This window comes from Podarcis tiliguerta (genome assembly GCF_965153285.1).
Source record: "Podarcis tiliguerta genome assembly, chromosome: 5".
NCBI lineage: Eukaryota > Metazoa > Chordata > Lepidosauria > Squamata > Lacertidae > Podarcis > Podarcis tiliguerta.
The window spans coordinates 29,649,335-29,670,775 of record NC_139538.1 but is presented as its reverse complement, the minus strand read 5'-3'; the positions used below and the strand labels follow the sequence as shown (position 1 = coordinate 29,670,775).

General features: G+C 42.4%; 2 long non-coding RNA genes across 2 annotated transcripts; one reads left to right on the top strand and one right to left on the bottom strand.

The window, feature by feature from the left end:
• Positions 1-5,605: 5,605 nt before the first annotated feature.
• Positions 5,606-7,176, bottom strand: LOC310678010. The gene is made up of 2 exons (XR_014511559.1): positions 7,064-7,176; positions 5,606-5,847 (listed from the first exon to the last, which is right to left on the bottom strand). It is a non-coding gene; the product is annotated as an uncharacterized lncRNA (long non-coding RNA).
• Positions 7,177-7,218: 42 nt separating this feature from the next.
• Positions 7,219-11,752, top strand: LOC310677968. Its single transcript, XR_014511539.1, has 3 exons — positions 7,219-7,280; positions 8,888-9,022; positions 11,487-11,752. It is a non-coding gene; the product is annotated as an uncharacterized lncRNA (long non-coding RNA).
• The last annotated feature ends 9,689 nt before the right edge of the window (positions 11,753-21,441 follow it).

Genomic DNA, 21,441 nt, shown 5'->3' with positions numbered 1-21,441 from the left:
AACCTTTAGAAATTGAGTTCTGATGACAGCCAGATGGAAAAAATAACCACGAACAAAGCAAAAGGTTGTATATATAATTGTTTCCATCGCCAGGCAGAATTCTGTTTGATGTTGTTAATACAGATGCTGCAGCCGGTACCTTTATACACCTGTGTCCTTGAAAAGAAAGTTGTTATAGCAACAGGCTGAACTGTTATACAGATTTAATTCTGCAGCTATACTGTAAGAGCTATAAATAATTAGCAATTATTTGGTACCACAGACAGACTTTAAAAGCCCATGCAATATCTCTGTGCGTCAAACTGTGAAATAATGGACACAACATCATTTGCTTCCGCAACTGAATAAGAGAGGGATGCATTATTTATGTACACAAACAAACAAAAAGTGGGAAATCCTTTATTTTTCCTTAGCAAAAGAAACATGCATATATAAATCTAGGTTTACAAGATTGTCATTCATTGTTGACATACATCCCTTTTTCATCCTTTCTGTGTCGGAAGATAATTATGACCCTGTCAATAAGCTATCAGGCGTCCTTGCTCAAAGAGATTCTAAATCAATCTCATCTGAATTTGAAAAATAAAATTGAAAAATAAAATCGAGTTAGATCTTTTAGTAACCAAGTGAAGACTTTCATTGTGCCTTGCAGGATAAGAAGGCTTGAGATCAATGTCCATGTCTGAATTTAGAAACAAACAAGTTTTAGAATGCAAAGCAATCATGGAAACATGGTTAGAGACAATTTTCTCCAGGTGGCAACATCTGAAAAGATTGTGCTGTGAAGGTAGTGTTAAAAGTAACATTAACAATTCACAAATGATGTTTCAGTTGACTTGAGAATGTTATAGTTCAGAAAGCACGAGTCCTCTAGAGTAACAAAGAAAAAAATGATGTATTGAGAAGCAATTTTTTTAAAAAAGGCGTACTGCCACATGGCAAATACAATCAAAGCTTTGTGCAAAGCTGCAGACAGAAAGCATAAACTGTATTAGAAACAGTCACAACTGCGAACTAGATGTCATTCCCTATTTTTATGAGACAGAAGGCTGGGCTTTTAGGGAAATTTGACATTTTGCTGAAGAGCAAAGTGTTTTGTTTTCTTCTTAAATACTGGAAAATTATTCATAAATTATTATTTTCATACAAAATATCAGATAGTAAGTTAAGGGTTGACTATAATCAGAGAGCAAGTTCTGAACTGTCCAGCTCAAGATACTGGCAGAGCAATCCAAAAGCTCTTTGTTCTGGGCAGATGGTGGTTGGATTGGGCAGAGGTGTCTTTCTGCCAGCCCTGTGGACCTCCACCATCATCTGCCTGCTGGTACAGAGATCCCTATTTCCACCTGTTGAACAGGTGAGCAGAGGTGCTGCTGGCCTCCTGGCAACAACCAGCAGAAAGCCCTGGAATGGATCTGTTGGAGCCATTGGAACCATCTCTGATGCTATTGCATGACTTCATCAGATCCTGCCAAGCCTGAATTGCTGTGCTGGCTCCAGCTTGATGCAAACATCTGTCTACCCCTTCAGCTTCTACCCTGTCCACTGTGCACAGCAGGGCTAAGAACGCAGCAGTGTCCCTCTCATTTATAAAGCCCTGCTGGGCTGGAGTAATATTATTGCTCCCCAAAAGCATTACTAGGCTCATTAATTCCTTTCTCAGGAAATAGCTACCAGTTTCTCTACTCATAGAGCAGATGACCATGGTGCAGAACAGCCTTCCTCAATTTGATGCCTTCTGGAAATTCCTGGACTACAACTCCCATCATCTCTGACCTCTGGCATTTGGATGGCACCAGGTTGAGGAAGGTATGTCTAGAACTTCCAGGTACAAGCTCAGCTGAGAGCTGTACAGTGGTACCTCTGGTTAAGTACTTAATTCATTCCGGAGGTCTGTTCTTAACCTGAAACTGCTCTTAACCTGAAGACCACTTAAGCTAATAGGGCCTCCAGCTGCCACCACGCGATTTCTGTTCTCATCCTGAAGCAAAGTTCTTAACCCGAGGTACTATTTCTGGGTTAGCGGAGGCTGTAACCTGGAGTCTATAACCTGAACCTGTAACCTGAAGCGTCTGTAACCCGAGGAACCACTGTATTGCCAAAATGCACCTGTATGTTTTTGGTTCTTTTTCAACTGCTTCCTCAAAATTTCTCAATCTAGACATAAAGGGCCAACTCATGCATGATAGGGCCAGCTGCTTCTTTTCTCTGTGAGATATTCAATATCTCCCAAGCAAACTGCAGCAGGAGTTTATTTGTGGGCCATACATTACTTCTCTCAACAAAATGTCTGCGCGCACAGAGAGAAAAAGTGTCCATTCGCCTGTGCGAGATCAGACCCAAACCATTTCTTGCTAACCCTTCACAATCATCAACATGAAAAAGGCTTCTGCCTACAAGTGTTTGCACTGTAAGAAATCAGAATTTATCTGAAAAGAGCAACAAAACTTTGAGATTATTAAATCTCAAATTAACACGGATCTTCTTCTGCAATGTATCCAGCAGGGGGCAATCATAATTTCATTAAATTCTGAAATGGAGAGAAACCAGTAAATTAACTTGCCTGCGAATATTTCAAAACACTTCTGGTGCTTTCATTCAAAACTTTAATGAAAAAATGCCCTTATTTTTCATTATTCTTATCACCTGAAGAAGCAGAAGTATCATAGATTTGCCCATTTTGTTGCTGTAATTTGTATGGCAAATCAAATTCAGTCATTCGCTAAAAGGTTTAGTGATGTTGATGCTGCTGGAATTTTATGTCCATAATTAAATCTAGATTATTATTTTTGCCAACTTCAGCAGTTGGACTTCTCTTTCCTTTGTATATTCCTTTCAAAACCATAACTGATTGAAAATAATGATTCACAAATGTACTCTGTTGGCTAAATAAAAACTTGGCAACCATGCAAGCGGAACCTGGAGTCTCAGGCTATCTCTAAATGCAGCCTTTTGCAAAGCCACAAGCATACTGAAATGAAAATCAAATGCAGTTTTCAATCAACAGTGTGTTTTCTTTGTTGTTGAAGCTGTATCAGTTCTGTTGCCGCACTTTTCCTGATATCAATAATCTAAATCGGTTCACAAATCTTCCTATGTCTGAGGCAGCATATGCTCTACACCTTTGAAGCACATTCTCACTGCAAAGAATTCTGGGCACTGTAGTTTACCCCTTGCAGAGTTACATTTCCTAGCATCCCTTAACCAACTACAGCATCCAGGATTCTTTGAGAGGAAGGTGTGCTCCACATGTGCAGACACATCTAGAGAAGGATTGATACCTATTTTTCATCTCCAACTTACTGAAGAAAAAATAAGTGGACCTTCACATTGTCCTAAGTATATCTAGTTTTCCTGGGCTAGCCACTGCCAACATTTCATTTTCTATTCATGGGTTGCCTTTTTAAAAGAATTGTATAAGCAACCCACAATTATTTTATGTATTTGTTTCATACAATGCACATGCTGTGTTAAATATAATTGGTTTAATTCACACTGAAATGGGGAATGGCTCGATGTATATTTCTGAAAGGGTTTAACTGGGATATTGAAACTGAAGCTTTAGAAAAGCAAGGAGAGCTCCCTCTGAGCTTTTTGCCTTTTGTTGTAACTTATTTTGGCCCCAATATATTTGTTCCTTGGTGCTGGAGGAGACTCTTGAGAGTTCCATGGACTGCAAGAAGATCAAACCTATCCATTCTGAAGGAAATCAGCCCTGAGTGCTCACTGGAAGGACACATCCTGAAGCTGAGGCTCCAGTACTTTGGGCACCTCATGAGAAGAGAAATGTTCCTTGGAAAAGTCCCTGATGTTGGGAAAGATGGAGGGCACAAGGAGAAGGGGATGACAGAGGACGAGATGGTTGGACAATGTTCTCGAAGCTACTAACATGAGTCTGACCAAGCTGTGGGAGGCAGTGGAAGACAGGAGTGCCTGGTGTGCTCTGGTCCATGGGGTCACGAAGAGTCGGACATGACTAAACGACTAAACAACAACAACATATTTGTTCCTAGGTTCAGCCCTTGCCTGGTTCAATCCCTGGCATCTCCAAGTTTGGCTAAGAAAGACCCCTTTCTGAAAGTAAACCTGGCTAGTGGCATTCAATGAATGTAGACAATACTAAGCTAGGCAAATCAGTGGTAGTTGTGGTATAAGGCAGCTTCCAATGTTTGTGAGAAGAAAAGAGGACATCTACAGGCACATGTCCTCTACTGGAAAAGATTGAAGACTCTCACGCACTATTGTAGCAGTAGCGAGTGCTGATCACTGCAGATAGTTGCTGAACATTCTACACAATCCACGGATGGAACTATGAAATTACACATATCCGTTTCCTCTGTCTACTTTAATACACATTAATTCTTATAGCCATATTCTCCATAGTGCCAGTGGCAGAGCTTCATGTTCCAGCATTGGGGGGTGGAGAGCAGGCGGGGCTGGTGTGCATCCTGGGGGCATGGCGCACCACCCTCAGGGATGTGGTGTGCATCCTGGGGGCATGGCGCACCATCTGTGGGGGTGTGGCACCCACCACAGGTGGGTGGGACAGCCGTGATGGCACCCCACTGGGATCGCGCTGCTGGGGGCGGTGCGCTCCCCCCGCACTCCTCTTCCTCCGCCACTACATAGTGCTTTGTGTCCAGATTCCTTTGGCTTATTGAAAAAAGAGAACTGCTTCTTCTTTTCTGCACATGGCACATAGTCGTACAAACCTATAACGATTCTATTTGTATTTGTGCAGTGCTTTTTTCTATAAAAAAAATGCTTAGGGGGTCTTCTCATTTTGACTCAAGAAAATCACCTTTTTATAGTTCAAATCGGGGGAAATAAATACAGTAAATAGACAAAAGTACAAAGAACACGCATTACCTCATATTACACAGCTGACAGCTCAAAGGAACTTCCACATTGGCATGAGGTTGTGTGCACTAACAACTTCCCAGTTCCTCTGCTTGAAATACTGCCCCTCAATGAGGCCAAACTTTCGTCAGTAAAACACCACACATCCACATTCCACACTGCTTCACACATTAAATGCTCGTTTCCATCTGAGACTCAGGAAAGACCAGGAAAGGAAAGGAAGCCGCCATCGGAGGCAATAACAATGAAACTGACCAATCACCGTGCTAGATTCCAACTCCTACTTTACACATTAAATGCTCCCCTCCGTCTGAGACACAGGAAAGACCGTGACAGGAAATGAGGCCGCCATCGGGGGTAGCAACGGAACTGACAATTCGCCGTCAGTTTAGGTGTACGCGTCCCCCTGCGTCCCCCCAGAAAAAACCACTGCATTTGTGCCTGTTTAATATTAGTGTGTATGTAAATCTGTCCCTCTGTTGAAATGAATAGGGGAGGCCTGCAAGCACAGGAGTTCCTTGTATGCAGCAGATCTTATCTGGGGCGTCAATCAGATGTGCTGCTTGGTCGTTAAGTCTAATTGTCATTTTACACATTAGCAGAATCTCTTAAATATTTAAATGCTTCCTTAAAATGGGGGGAAAGAAAACTATAGAGCCATAAATCTCTCTAAAGTGCAAGCAGAACATATCCTGTGGGACGAGTGAATAATTTCTCTAATAAATAAGAACTCAGTCTCAGACAATTGGTTTTCAAAATATACTTAGTGCCAAAATAATAGTTAATTGGTGGTGATGATGCATAGCTGTTTGTTTGTTACAAGACTCTTCCAGGCCTTCCCAGGAGAACTCAGGATGGAAGATGATACTGGAAGCAGCTGACAAGAGTTTCTTCATGCTAAAAGCTCAGACATCAACGTCTGGAAATCAAATGGCTTTATTCTGTTTGTGACTGATCAGGTTGCTTGAGATGATTCCTCCTTAATACCTGAAGGATAAAAGAATCAAGATGCCAAACACATATGGTCTAATTGGTGCACACACATGTTCAAGGAACAATACAAAAAGGATGCAATGCAGTAAAGATATTTCCATGTAGGGCAATTGAGCCAATTTTAATCTAAGGAACTCGATACAGCCCCCCAAATGTATCTCACAGCAGTCAACTGAGGAAGGTTTGGCTGAAAAAACCTCTTACTAAACCATGGTAATAACCCACAAGGAGCTTGGAGATAGAACCCCATGTGATAGAATCCCATTTTTAAAATGAACATATCATTTCTATTTAAACCTGGAGAATGCTGTCCAAGTGTAATCTACAGGGTCAATCCAATGCATTTTACCACCTGAGGCAAAGGACAAAGAGGGTGTCCACTCCCAGAAGCCAACTCAACTGGCAGTCGAATCTCACTTCAACACTGGTGATGCGATATTATCCCCTACCACTCCTGATGCAACAGGCCAGGTTAGGGCCCATTGAAAAGGCCATCTGGCAACAGAAGGGAATGGCTGGGGACTTCAGAGAAAGATCTAGAGCTGCTGTTCCTGCTCCTGAGCAGCTGACACCTGAGACGGTTGCTTCACTCTGTCTAATGGTAGGGCAGGCCCTTGTAACCTATCAGAATGCTATTAGCTGTTGTTCTTTGGAATTAATCCAATTAACTTTGATGACATCGTCTAGTTCCCTCCCTCTCCTCCAAATTCTGAAAATAGTACCATTTGGGGCTTACATCTGTAGTCTAGCTTACTGGCTATTTTTTACAGTTTACATTGTTTTGTGCATTATTTTATTCATTCTTGCCAACTGTCTTGTAAGGGTTCCACCCCAAAATGAACATATTAAATAAATAAGCAACATAGCACCATATTCATAAACATTCGTATGAGAAGCTCCACTTTGAATTTGTGGTGAGATATTAGATTTATTTTGCAACACATACCAGAGCAAAATATTTTTACATTTTATATTAATGTGCTAAAGCTGATGGCAGTTCTAGGCTTATTCTGATGTCAGACAACTGTTATGTAGCGCTAACCCCATCTCTTAATCTTCCAGGTTCCTTAAAAACTGAAGTCAAATCAAACCAACCTTTAAGAACTGACAATATTAATAGGGGGAAAGAAACAAGTCATGGATCGTGATGGAAGACAAATGTCAAGCAACAACAGGTCAGATATATTTAAATGTTTAAATATGATCGTACCTGTCTGCCTCATCTCAGAAGCATTTTTCAACCGTTTCTGGACCCAAAATGTAACAAATGATGTGATTTTTCACATTTAAATGGCAAGCAATGCCACCAAGACAGAACATCCAGTGCTTCTGTGATTCTGGTTGCTAAGTACCCAGTGTTTATCACTTTGACTTAAGGTGGAAGTTTGCGAATCCAAAGATTTCCACTGTCTTCGCTAGAAAGCCATGTAAGATCTCTGGCCTCAGAGAATCAGAGCTTCTCTTATTAAGTTAGAGGGTTAGATACTGGCCCAGATTTCCTCCACCTTCCTCACCCCCCTAGTAAGCAGCTATTGATGCAGCTCTGCCCCAAGAGAGCCACAGGAATGGAATGGTAAATCTCTAGAATATTTGCAGGGGGTTGGCAAGGTTTTCTGACTCCCAGTTGTTTAAGAAAAGCAACAGCAATACAACTTTTCTCACCAAAATCAGGCTGTTACAATGAAGAAAGCTAGGCAGGAATGGACTTCTGTATGAAAGCACTGTGATCTCAGTTCAATTCTGCTGCATAAAATAAATTCCTAGGCCCAGAATGTGCTCACAGGAACTTTGTTTTTCTGTTCTAACTGTTCGTCTTCCAAACCCTGGCTCTGACTGTTAGATCTTAGTGTTCCACACCTGCCATGGTTTTTTAAAATATAAAATAAATAAATAAACAATACATCACAAATTGCTGCAGAATATGGAGAAACAAATTTAAGATTGGAAAAATGAGAAACTAGGAGAATCAAAACTCAGAGATCCTTCCATCTAGGGCTTTTTTTTCCAGCTGGAACTCAGTTCCAGCACCTCTCAGGTGGGTGCGATTGCAATTATAAGAGAACAAGGGAAGTATTTGTGGTGAGTTCAGGCACCTCTGTTTCTAGAAAAATAGCACTGCTTCCATCCTTCCATTAATGTCAGGAGCTTTTCATTTGGCTGGGAAGCTTGTGACATTGGCCCAAGGGCTCTGCAAAGTCCCTAGGCGAGCCCCAGATGAAATGTCTTCTAGCTCACTAGTCTGGATTCATCTGTGTCCATCCATTAGAAGGCAGGCATGCATGTGCTTTCTTTGCAGAAGTGATTGCCAAATTAATTTAGAGTCTCTCTCTCCTCCCCCCCACCCATAGATATAGGTTGTGTGTCTTTATCTGTTTGATAAAGCACTCACCTGAAGGAAGAATCCCTTGTCTTTGTTTCACAAACAAATGCAAAAAGCCATGTGTATATTGCAAGGATGAACGTTAAATTGCCTAAAGGAGATAAGCAGAAAAGCTCCAAGTGGAACAAGGCAAACCCTTCATGATGTGATGCTTGTTTGAGCACCAAGTTCAAGTGAAGATGAAAGCCATGTGAGATGTTTGTATTGTAATGCTGAACTGCTCTCTCTCTCTCTCTCTCTCTCTCTCTCTCTCTCTCTCTCTCTTAAAAATCCCTTCGGATTTCATTTCCATCTCTCTCTCTCCCAAGAAACCCTTTCTGCCTCGTTGCTTTTAAAACACATCTCTCCCCTCCTTCAGATCACTCAGAGCGTCTAGGCCTATTTTGCATGATCAAAAAGCATGCTTAATATGACCCTCCCACAAACCGTGACCCACAGCGAATAAAGAGGATATAACTCCAAATAATGGTTTCAATGGTGGTGGTGATGGAGGGACAGGAATAACAGACCAGCTTTTCTCCCAATCTAATAGATAGATGTGCATTTGGGTATGGGAGAAGTGGTGGGGTGGGGCACAGCCTGTAAAGAACGGAACTGAAAGACTGTATTCATCAGTAAAGAAACAGATGATAGCATTTTGCTGATCATCCATAGGGAAGAGGACATACGATGAAGCATTGTCTTATGAAGGACAAATCCAGCAGGCAGCAGGACGTGAAGTCACAATGTGGTGAAATCAACATACATAATCAGGCAGGAGTTAACGTGAACCCACTGCAAATAACTCTGGTGAGAAACACATTTATGCAATTGAACAAAAGAGTTATCTAGCAGTGTGTATTTATGACTTCACTGAACACAGATAGAGGACATGTGCATTAGAATGTCTGCACAGGGCTCCATTGCCTCTTACAAATTGCAAATTCAGTCTCTCCCCTGGTCCTTAAATGTTGCTTTCTAGCTCCATGGCTTTGCCAGGCCTCTTCCTGCCAGCCTGTTCCCAATGCCTCCCCGCTGCCTGCTTGGACTGCTTTCTTGGAACTGTCCTTGACTTCTTGAATATTCATTTCACTTATTCCTCAAGAGGGATGCAATGTTTTGAAATCAGAAAGTCCAGTATTGATGAGCTCAGAGCCCAAAGTAGGCCTGAGAGTTAGAACGAGGGGCACAGACTGTTTTGCTGTTTGCTTGTTCACCAGGGCCTAGATGCCAGAAACTTTCAATACCATGGTCTATATCCAACATTAGTCATCATCAGTGTAGACCTATTAAAATCATGGTCCTAAGTTAGTCGCGTGCATTAATTTCAATGGCTCTGCTCTGAGGAAGACTGCTGTTGCATACAATCCCATTATTTGTAATAAAATATAAAAACAGTGACAATATGCTTATTTTGTGTAGGCTGATTTTCTTCTTCTAAATCCTATACTAAGGTTGTCCAGGCATGTCCTCCTTCTTTTGTCCCTTACAGATTATTCAATGCCCCTAACTACTATTATAGCATCACTTGTTCACTCACTGTCATGAATTGTCCTTGTCCTCATTAATTCATTGTTTGGTGCAGCCTCCAGCTGATTATTCTTGGACCTCCTCAGGCAATTTAATCCTGTCTTCTGTCAGAATAGTATGTTTGTTCTTACTTACTCATACTTTTTTGCCTGAGACAGAACCATTTGATTTACTTTTAAAACATTACACAGGGTTTTTAAAATTTCCCATTTTTACACTTTGGTCCTCAAATGGATAGCCATGGTACCAACACAAGTATTGCCCTGAAGAAAGTTAGCCACCCCTGTTTTACATCATAAGCATTCATTGTTCCCAGTATTACATTACATCTGTTGGACTCTGACATCTTCAAAGCAGTTTTGCACAACTTGTCTACTGATGGGATAACTCTCCTCAGCTGGGTTTGGAACAGAACCAGCATTTTGAGTATGATTGGAGGAAGTTAAAAAAAAAGTGAGTTTTCAAGAGTTCTTTATAGGCTTGTCATCTTTGCACCCATGCTTGCACAAATAAGGAGTATTTCTCAAGAAGCTACAAGATACCAATGGATTGTGGTTAACATCATGTGTTCTCAGCTTCAAACACCAATGTCGAGAGCATGCTGGAGACAGAGTCAGCAGTAGTGTGCACACAGCCTACATTAGGGATTTTTCCTTTTCCTTTTTTAAGCGTTTTTGTGCAAATTTCACCCAATATACATATTTTTGCGTGCATTTCCCCCTTAATATAATGCTTTTATTACATGTGATTTTTCACTAATAAGTGCACATTTATGCACACTTTACCCTAGTTATATGCATTTTTCTCCACAATACTTGGCTGGAGAATCGAACTATGAAATTCCAAGGAGGATTTCAAAAGTGGCTGTGTTTTGCTTTGCAAAGGAAAGCTGCCTTTAAATGTAAACTGAACCAAACTTCTCCCCCATTGCTAGAAGAATCCCTCAGAGGGCTGCACTCTCCTGGACTTATAGCCTCCATCATTGTTCTAGTAAGAAATAAGCAACAGCCAGTGTTTGTTGGGCACATTTAGAATGTTCTTCAATAGTTTTGCCTGCTCCACACCTCCAAATAGACCCAGCCAGTCATAATAACTAAGCACTAGCTCCTCTGTATCTTGTTTATAGCCATTGTACCTCACAACACAGGGTGTCAGTGAAAATGCAAACCTTTTAAGCCCTTTTTTTAGAGGGAGGGGGTAATTGCAGCCAGTGGAAGGCTGCAGGCAATTCGGTTTTCATTTCTGAAGTCTTGACTGGGGAATCGGAGTTATTAGCTTAAAAATAAGAGGTATTGAATGCTTCCAGTGAGTGTAATTGCCATCTTGGAAGAACCTGCCAGGGGTAGCGTGGTATCACTCACCCTAGTAAATGGTGCTGAAACCATTCCATTCCATTGAATCAAGGAAATAGAGAAATGGATATAGAAATAGCTCTCATGGTGGCTTTCTGTTGTGCCAAGGATAATGGAAGGGTCATTCCAAGCGCCCAAGAAGCAGAAGGAGTGAAAGGCATTAAGCTTCACATCTAGAGCAAAGAAATAGTCCAATGGGGCTGTGTATAGCTATATACATGGGGTGATAGTGCAATAAGGAGGACCACAGCACTGCAGAGGAAATTTAGCAGTGACCTCTGAACGCCCCAGAGAGGTTGTCAAATGAAATGACAGCCACGGATGGCTTTCACAAAGGACGGAGCGCAGTTCTTTTATTCCCTTTCATCCCAAGAATTATCTGCTTCTTGCAGAAAGAAGAGTGAGAGAAAGATACTGCTTTTGTGCTCATCGGCTGAAGTGAGTCACCGCTCTCTACATCTATTCAGTAAAGCTCCATCTCCTGCATCGGTATGAGCAGATACCACTGAAATATTGGGGATTGTCTGTGTGTGGACCTGTGAATGCCGCTGGACTCACTGCTGGTATATTTAGAGATCTTTGGGCATGTTAGAGCCCCCCCCCCCAAATTGTATCCGGTGTCTTTCGTAATTGGAAAAGCTTGCAAATACCAGATAGGCTCAGGGTTTAAATATGTAATGTGATGAATTAATACATTTAAATGCCGAATGGGAAAGGAACAAAGATGTTAAGTGATTAAGTTAATTTTATGAGAATATTGGTTTTGGAAAACCGTTAAAATGATATACACTGAAATTCAACCAGGGGGATATGAGATTGGTTTAAGGAAGGTTACTAAGATTGGTTTAAATAAGGTTATGATGTTTGTTTGTTTAATTTTTTGTGGAAAATCAATAAAAAATGTTGGGGGGGATTGTATCCGGTGTGTGTGCATGCACAGGGGAATTTTCTTTTTTTTCCCCCATATAATTTTTATTAAATTTTCCATTTTAACAATCCAAATCACATTAAGTACTCCAAATTATACAAATACATATCATATAGTCCAAACCCTTGCCACATAGTCAACACTGGGTTTTTGTTTGCCGCTTTTTTGGCCTGGTTTCCCTAGGAAGCAGTGAGAGAAGGCGCTTGTGTAGGGCAGGGATGGGGAAGTTGCTGTCCTCCAGATGTTATGGTACTACAACTCCTTGATGATACACCATCCCTTAGGATTGGCCATGCTGGTGGGGCCAATGGGAGTTGGAGTCCAGTGACATCTGGGGGACCACAGGTTCTCCATCCCTGAAACACAGGTCAGATCTAGACCCCATGGCTGTTTTTTCTTCACATAAAAGTGGCTAGCTTAAGCCTGTTGTGTGTGTTTTTAAAGGACAGACAGAGTAACACATAGTTTGCTTCTAGGTTGTCATTTAGATCTTCTTCTTTGGCGATCACTTATAGCAGAGTAAGATTGTCTTCCATGAACATGATCTTAACAGTGAGTCCTTAAGCGACTGTGGAGGCCAATTCTGTATCTGCACGTTCTTCCACAGTGGGGACATAAGTTTCCGGGCAGGAGTTCATGGTGAGTGTTTGCCAAAGGTGCTGTCCTCTTAGCTGATTTCTCCCTTTCATCCTGAGTTTGATCATCTTCAAAGTCCACGAAACCTTTGGAAAAGGCTGTACTCCAACTGGAGTGCTCACAGGCCAGTGTTTCCCAATTTGTCAGTGTTTATAGTACATTTTTAAAGATTTGCCTTGAGAGATTCTTTAAATCTCTTTTGTTGACCACCAGCATTACACTTTCCATTTTTAAGTTCAGAATAGAATAGTTGCTTTGGAAGATGATAATCAGGGATCTGAACAACATGTCATTTAGATACACCTAGAAGGGCATGCAATATTTTTTTTAAAAAAAATACAGTGATAATAGCACCTGTTTCCATACAACACGTATTGAAGTCTCAATATGAATGACATATGCACATCTACAAGGAATCGAAATGGAAACTTCATATTGTAGCTTAGAAAGGATAAGCACATTTTATTTCCCCTTGTTATTTTTAGGACACGAGAAGCATAATGAAGAGCATATTTATTTATCTCAGCAGATGCATAGGACTTGCAATGTTTGTAGCTTTTCCTCAGCCTTCCCCTCTTGCTTGCTCTCTCAGCCTAGCAGAAATATTTTTGTAGTTTAATGCTCTGGAGTTTAAAGTTCTGAATTGCAAGGAAAAAGCAGCAATTAGGTAGACTCCCTTTCGTGGAAACCTTTTGTAAAAATGCTACTGCTGTTGCTACCTGGTTGCTACCTTGACCTAAGATCCACCACTTGTGATTCAGCAAGCTCCATTTCAGTCCACTGAGGCCTCCCGTTTTTGTTGACTGGGATTGGGGGGGGGGGGAAACTGGAGGAGTTTGACAAAGAACCTGGCAAGCCTCAAAACATCGCTGGTGGGCTGAATTGAGCCTGGCAAGTCAGAAGTTATCTTGACCTGACTTAAGACAACTTGATTAACTAATTATTCTTCCACAAGCAAAAGGGTAAAGAAATGCAGGAAGCATGTTTGTCGTGTGTTAATCATATTTCCGTAAAAGGTTATATAAAAACAACCCTACGGGGCAGAAAATGAAGAGAATCAGCAGCTCTGTTACAAAAGGTTTTAATTGTTGACATTTGCAGAACTTACCAGTGGTGTTAATGAACCTTTGCATATTCTGATGCCAATTACATCTCATCAGTTGCTTGGGTCCTTAATGCAAATGAATTCATTTTCTATCTCAGTGAGCTCTATTTATAACTCTAGTGCTGTTGCTTTGTGTTTAAATTGCTAGATAAGGTAAAAGGGTTTAATTAGCTAACAGTTTAGCTGGAGGCTATTTCCCTCTGTAACCATGCTTTAAATCCAGTCTTCTTCTTCTTTTAAAAGCATCTGAAAATCATTTAAATTAGCAAGTGAAATTCGACACGAAACCATGTTCATATTAACCCCACAGAAATGGTACTGAATTCACAAATCACTTCAACAGTGAAAGACCAGAAGAATAGATTTACTCATAAATACACAGGAAGACCCAGTTCTCTTGCTCAAAATGTTACAATACAAAGAGCATGCTTATCAGGGGTCATGAACATGTCCAGGCACAGCAGGTGAAATTCAATACAGCAGTAAAGGAGGTAGCACTTGAGAGGTGGTTGGACTCCTATCACTCCTGTCCATTGGCCCTGCTGGCTGGGGATGATGGGAGTTGGAGTCAATGACATGTGGAGTGTCATTGAATGTCTAGTTCCTTTATTCCAAACACTTTAAAATAAACAAAACAAGAAGCACTGGAATCCATTTCCATGCATGTGCACTTAGAACCACAGTAGGCAGACCACAGACGAAGAATGTTTCCTTTGTAGTTTGAATCCAAACTGTGCCTACAAATGGACTTCAAAGGTACTCACTGTAACAGTTGATCAATGGTTTTGAACTTTGACAGGTGTACAAGGGCTGCCCACATCTCAAAATTGGTTCATGGCAATGGGTAAGGGAAAGAAAGAGCTGGCCCACTATCAGGATTCATCTCCTTGCCCCTAATTTCCAGTTTATGAGATGATTCTGAAACACGCATGCATGCAAACAAGTGATCATTACTTGCATAAACCTGTGCAAAGGAATAAATCGATTCCCAGAGATTTGCATTGGAGTAAACCTGCATAGGATGGCAATATACCATTTTCTCACCTTTTATGAGTGACCTCTTTGTCTGCCTCAGCCCTCAGAACTACCTCACTCTTACTTAAATTGCCAGTTCGCTCCTACGTCAACTTTACAATTGCTTCCCATATGTGATAAGGAGGTTCCACTGGCTTGAAGGGACTGGCTCAACTTTACACCTAATTTAAAAGTAAAAATAAAAATTCCTGAGCTAATCTCAATGAAATGAATACTGTTCCCAAGATGTACTGGGAGAAACCTTCTAACCACTATACCACACCACCCTCCACATTGTAAGGTTGCCCAGCAACTCAGAAAAAGTATTCAACTGCAAAAATGCTATAGCCTAAACACTATACAGTGGCACCTCGGGCTAAGTACTTAATTCGTTCTGGAGGTCTGTTCTTAACCTGAAACTGTTCTTAACCTGAAGCACCACTTTAGCTAATGGGGCCTCCTGCTGCTGCCGCGCTGCCGGGGCACAATTTCTGTTCTCATCCTGAAGCAAAGTTCTTAACCCGAGGTAATATTTCTGGGTTAGTGGAGTCTGTAACCTGAAGCGTATGTAACCCGTGGTACCACTGTATCTTGATGCCTCTTAAGTTTATATTGGGAGTACTGTGGCGCTATGCTGCAAAGTCAGTAGGCGGCATTGTCTACTGGTTTAACTATTGGACTGGCCTGCAACAGCAGTCACTGCCATCTTTACTCCCCCTGCCCAAGCCTCTGGGCTCCAACCCTTCTTTTTGGAGTGGCTCCGGGTGGTTCTGGGAGCAGTACAGTGGGTAGGGTAGAGGAGTAGTGTTGAGCAATGTGGGGGATCCACTAGGGAGGTGCTAAAGAGCCCCCCCAAACCTGGCATCAGCCCCACCCTTATTTTCTTCTTCAGTCTAAACTCCACTACACACCAGCTACCCAGATTTGTTGTAAGTGAAACCGACATGAACTGGTAGCCTTCTCTGGAAACCCTGCTCAGTTTTTCATTCAGTTCTTTTCCTGAGCACAGCTGAGCAATCTGCAGTAAATCACCTGCATGGTAAACTGAATGCAACCCGCCGATACGGTTTCCTAAATGAATTATCGCTCACAGCGCTTGCAGAGGAAAGGGGAAGGTGGGAGGTATCAAGGAGCAGGCAAGCTCTTTAAGACACAACAAATGCTGAAAGCAAAACTTCCTTTAAGAGAGACAAATTGTATTCATCTTTTGATGGCTGCAGGCAGAGCACTCCTGAGCGGGGGACTCATAAAAATTGTGTTAATATGTCGAGCTGTTGGTGCTTTGATGGTGAAAATAGCAGTAAATGTTAAATGGCAACAACAACAACAAAAATGTGGTAAAATATGCAACTGAGCACAGGCAGATCTTAATATAGTGAGATTAAACTCCTTCTCCACCCCGCTGCACCCCACCTGTTGAACCTTCCTGCTCAAAGATGAGCCGTGAAATTAAAAGTTGTCCTCCTTCTTAGTGACAGTCCTTCGTTGAACAGTAAGAGATGCTAAACCATTACAGAGAGGAGCAATGCTTCTGGCATGAAATGGAGATAAATGCTAGTGTGTGTGTTTTGTCATTGCCATATGTAGAAGTAGGAAAATAATATTGCGGTGCTGAAGTGCTGCTACTAAAGCAACATCCTAAGATCAGTGACTGGCCAGAGTGGCCTGTCCATCAGGCGATGTGAAGCCATTTTCTTCAGGCAGTGGATCTGCCCTTCTCCCTAATGCCTCCTCACACCCTCCCTCCCCTCCCCACCACTGCGCTGATACCAGTCTCACCAGGGCATGACCCACATTGCCAACCCAGCCCCATTGCCCTCGCTGCCTCTGTAGCCTTGTGGTGACAGTGCAGGTGCAGATGAAGGTACAATTGGGGTGCTGAGGCTGGCAGCATTGCGTGGATGACAGCGGAGGCAGGAAGGGGTGGAGACCCAGATCTGGGGGCATCATCGTGGGGTGAGGGCATTGCCAGGCAGCAAAACATCTCTGGCCAGCCCTGGTGATTGGCAGTGGCGTAGCGTGGGTTGTCAGCACCCGGGGCAAGGCAAGTGATTTGCGCCCCCCCCCCCGCTGCACTGTCCCTCCCCCAGATAGTCCCTCGCTCTCTCTCCGCACTGCACCGCATGCCTGGAACCTTCCCCTCCACAGTGGGTGGCGACCCGGCGGCTCAGATCAGATTTGCACAGCCAGCACTGCAGTGAGAGAGAGTGAGTGAGCCAGGTAGGGGCAGAGAGCTGCGAGTGCGAGCGCCCCCCCCCCCCAGATGTTGCGCCCGGTGCGGCCGGCCCCCCCTGCACCCCCCACGCTACGCCACTGGTGATTGGGATATATCCCAGCATTCACCCTACAGACCAGTTTTAAGCAGAAATTGCCCGAATGGTGACTTGTACACCCCCCTCATTTAAAATATCCATCTCACCCTTGCTATTTGGGTTGAGATGCTTATAACTCAGACAGCACTGCTTTCGAACCAGCTTGCACGTGACCATGCGGCTAAAACTGAAATCTCGTCTGATCAAAGGAGGAAAACTCTCACAAACACACATCTGACATCTAAGGTTATTATGTGGCTATTGTTGCCATGGTCACAGGAAGAAGAGTCTGGGAGTAAAAGGGATGGCCTGATATTGAACTGAATCCATGCAGCGACTGTGTCTGCCTAGCTTGGCTAATGTTTTTGAGATGTTTAGAATGTCATGGTGGTGAGGAACACAGGACTCAAAAAATTATTCTTCTCCACAGGAGCAACCTCTACTATGACAATAAGGATCATTTCAAAGATGTTATAAATAGAACTGAGCCAGAAAAAATTTCAGAATATTTTTTTCCCCTGAGGAAATTTCTGAGACTTCCCTTTCCTTTTCTCCTACCCTCCGAAGAAAAAGACAACTTTGCAGATTATTTTTGGCAAGAAAGAATCCCATTTTAAAAAAACAACACAGGCTGCATACACCTTGTGCATTTAAAACACATGTAAAGCACACTTAAAGCACATGACCCCGCCCCCCCCCCCGAATCCTGGGAACTGTAGCTATGAGTGGGATAGATTATTTGTGGGAAGCAATGTGCTAAAACTGTAGGGTGTATATGCAACCACAATGACAATTCTATGCATCTTTAAGAATATCCCTTCCTGTGGTCTTGACTTAAGGTTTCCTTCTTGATCTTCCCTGACTCCAGGCTTTGCCCCACAGCTCACGACTCACCATCTCACAGTATTGCAGAGTGCAATGAAACCAGAGGATTATGCAGCTGTCTGGTGGGCTTTCATGACATACATCCACAACTGTATGTATCTTAACATGGTCCCTGCTAAGTTGCTCTGGAAAGACCTCTGACTTTTACCCCGGCTACTTACCTTTTCTCTATGCATTTTGGCAATTGCTTTCATTCTCCACTCACTTTGTGCTCCTATCCCTTATTGCAAACCCTGTACGTATTGCATTATCACTTTTATGTATGCTTAACATGCTCATAAGGGACGCAGGTGGCGCTGTGGTCTAAACCTCTGAACGTAAGGCTTGCCGATCCGAAGACTGGTGGTTCGAATCTCCGCAACAGGGTGAGCTCTCGTTGCTCGGTCCCAGCTCCTGCCAACCTATCAGTTTGAAAGCACATCAAAGTGCAAGTAGATAAATAGGTACAGCTCCAGCGGGAAGGTAAACGGCATTTCCGTGCACTGCTCTGGCTTTGCCAGAAGCAGCTTAGTCATACTGGCCACATGACCCGGAAAAACAGTCTGCAGACAAACGTCAACTCCCTCGGCCAGTAAAGCGAGATGAGTGCCACAACCCCTGAGTCGTTCGCTACTGGACTTAACTGTGAGGGGTTCTTTACCTTTTTAACATGCTCATGCAGTTCTTTTCTTTGGTTGCTTTGCTGTTCTTGTTTTATGTTTCTTCTTTTTCCCTTACCCAATGCTATATGCCTGTCAAAATAAAATAAGCATTTTTTTAAACCGAAAAAAAGAGAAAAAATCCATTTTGCAATGCAGGAGAAGAAAAGGCTAAGGAGTAAACCCTACACAAATTCCAAGTGGAGTCCCTAAAAAGGTTGGTTGGCATCTTGTATGCCTCTTTCCATCAACTACTGCAGCCAAGCTATGCCAAATCTCTTCCTCTGCTTTCCTTTGGACCACGTCAGCAAGACTGAGAGGAGGGTCTTGTCATCTGGGCAGCCCAGGACCTCCACACACTGCCCAGACTTGCAGCAGAAACTATACAAGAGACAACGGTTACCGGGTACCAGTGTTTCTCCAGCTGTTTGATTTCACCTCCCCCCAGAGGTGCACTCAATTGTCTTTCGAGACAGATGGATGCCAACAAGGCTAAAGTGTGCTTAACAATGCATATATTGATGAAAATTGGGGAAATTGCTTTGGAAGAATGTGTCCATTGGGCAAAATTGCACACAAAAGATGGAGCAATTTGCACTGAAATGTTAGTGAATTTTCACGACGACTTAACATCGCAAACTGATTTGTAAATGTGGCCAACTGAACTAAAGATTGGGGAAATGAGAAAGAACAAAATTGATAGATTCACCCAGACCTAATTGTGAATGATTAGGGTGAAAGACCAAAGTATCTGTAGGGCCACAGATTCCCCATCCTTGGGTTTGTGGAACATTCTGCCCGAGCCTCACCTGCTTGGCTACACTTGACACTCACTTGTGATTCTATTCACAGGGAACCTGGTAAATATTGGAAAATAAACTGAGTGCGTGAGAGAGTTCCATTCATCCTTGTTGCGCAGAACACCTGTGTGAGAGCCAAGAGAATGCAAGCAGTATTTATACAGCTTGAGATAAAGAGCCAAACAGCTGCCCATGAACTGGGAGAAATTAACATCTGCTTGAGCTAGCAGAAGACGACAGCGATGAGTCAGTGCTGCTGAACTTTAGATGGAGATTATCCTGGGATAACAAATAACCTTAGCAATAACCACCAGCCAGTTTGTTTCTGAAGCATCCCTAGGCAAGCGCTCCTTAAGCTGTTGTCTTGTTACCACAGTCACAATCTGACTGCTAACATTTAATGTCTGGTCTATTCTCAGACATCCTGTTCCCAATTGGCAAAGCAGTATATTTGATAATTCAACAGTGTGATCAAGGTGTTATAATACTAACAGTCCTCAGTGCAATGAAAGAAGTTTGGGACCAGGCTACCTCAAAGACTGCCTGCCCCTGTATAGAACTGCAGGATCACTTAGATCATTTGGGGAAATTTTACTCATAGCACTGTACCCCACAGTATATCAAAGGACAAAACCCCCAGAATGCTCTTCCCTTTGGCATATGTGAAATATTGTACACCAGTTGCTTCAGATGCCTTCTAAAGAAACATATTTTTGCTCAGATTTTCCCTGACTCATAAGAATAGACCCTGCTATCACAAAAGTCTTGTTTTCATAATATTATTTTTCTAGTTTTCATGTTGTGTCTCTGTTTTATGATACAGTTCTGTTATTTTTATATTGTATTTATATATATAACTTAGGGATTTTAAGTTTTTAAGCAGTTTTGAAATGCATTCAGATAGACAGAGGACTTTGGGTTCTTGTCAAGCTGAGTAAAATCATGTTAATAATAATACCTCAGGTGCAACTCCCTGTTCCAAGAGGTTGGGTCAGGGATGCATTCACTGTGAAGTCATTCACCAATATAGACATTTCACTGTTTTTCTCCTGCTGCAAAAACCTGGTCTAACATAGCAGTGACATGCTAATAAGTGCTGATAACACATTTGAAAGACCCAGTGCCCCATGCAGAGATGACAGCATTGACTTTTAATACTCGCTTGTTCCTCTTCCTGCTGTGATTTTTTCTGTTGCTAAGGCAGGTTTCTAGGGCAAAACCATCAAAGTAAGTCGATTGTAAAGAGTAAATGTCCAAAACAAACAACCTTGACATATCAATGGCTTACTCCTTCAAGTAGAAGGATTGTGTGGTACAGAAAGCACTTTAAGATATGACCTTGGGAGGTGATTGGTCTGTCAATTGTGTTTGATTTTTCTGGTCAGCTTGCAGTATCAAGAAGTATGTTCCAGGATAAGTGGACGTTGGTAACCACTGAGTTTTGCAAGGATTTGAAAAAGTAAGATTGTTCTGAAATTTTATAAGCCTCTTCTAAAGGACATAAAATATAATTTGAATTTTCAGACTAGGAGCTCATACTTCTTACAAAAACTATTGGTAGGAGAACTCTTGAACTGCATTTTGATGCTTTGGTTTTCCAGGCAGGATAATCTTGATCTGAGCAGTAGGGCAGGGCTGGGGAAATATTTTCATGCCATGGGCCTGGTATGAAACATTTTGGGGGCCGCATGCTGGTGTTTGTTGGGGCGAGATCCAAATGTGGGGAGACAAGTGAATGGTAGGATATGATCCAGCCACAGAAAAATCACACACATCTCTCTCCATCCAGTAAAGTTCAAGGACATGTTCTAGCCAATGCAACCAAGGAAAGTGTGGAGCACAACTGGTGTGAGGTCATGGGCAATGGAGAGTCCTGAGGGTTAGATAGAGGGGTCTAGTGGGATGCATAAGGACCCTGAGCCTAAAGTTCCCAACTTCTGCAGTCAGAGATGCCACTGGCAGCTTTTTTTCCAGGTCAACAGCTTGAGCAGATCGGTTTTCACTGAGATCAAGGTGGGGAAGGTACAGT